Consider the following 928-nt stretch of genomic DNA (forward strand, 5'->3'; position numbering starts at 1 on the left):
ATTCTACAAAGAAGTAATCATCCATATCAAGAGAGGGGTTCGGCAGGGTGATACCATTTCACCAAAACTCTTCAGTGCCACCCTCGAGAACATCATGCGCCGACTAGAATGGGAAAACATGGGAGTGAAGATAGATGGTCGGCAACTACACCACCTCCGCTTTGCTGATGACATCGTTCTAATAACACCAAACATCAGCCAAGCGGCACAAATGCTGGCGGACTTTGACCGTGAGTGTGGAAAGGTTGGACTACAGCTGAATCTTACGAAGACAATGTTTATGAGAAACAGCCTTGTTCCTGACGCTCCATTCGCTCTCAACGGAACCACCATCTCCGAATGCAACAGTTATATATACTTAGGTCGAGAAATCAACATGATGAATGACCTGGCACCTGAGTTACGCAGGAGGAAGAGAGCGGCTTGGAATGCCTTCAAGAGCATTGAAGAAATAACTAAAAGGACAAAGAACCTCCAACTACGAGCACATCTCTTTGATTCCACTATTCTTCCTGCATTAACATATGCCTCAGAGACCTGGACCCTACGAAAACAGGATGAGAACACTATTCGGGTCTCTCAAAGAGGAATCGAAAGAACTATGCTTGGAATATCACGGTTCACTCAAATGAGAGATAGAATCCGGAGTTCTGATCTTCGTCAACGCTCAAGAATCAGAGACGCTGTCTCATTTGCCAAGACATCAAAAATCAGATGGGCTGGACATGTAATGAGGTTTACAGACAACCGCTGGACTAGAGCCATTACTGATTGGATTCCACGAGACATCAAAAGATCACGTGGACGCCCACCTATAAGATGGTCAGACTTCTTCGTCAAGACCCTAAATGATCGGTTTGAGGCTCTACATGTTCCTAAAACGAACAGATACCATTGGGCTACGCTAGCACGCAACCGGGATGAATGG

The sequence above is a fragment of the Sorex fumeus genome, unplaced genomic scaffold (genome assembly GCF_029834395.1).
Source record: "Sorex fumeus unplaced genomic scaffold, SorFum_2.1 ptg000128l, whole genome shotgun sequence".
Classification (NCBI taxonomy): domain Eukaryota; kingdom Metazoa; phylum Chordata; class Mammalia; order Eulipotyphla; family Soricidae; genus Sorex; species Sorex fumeus.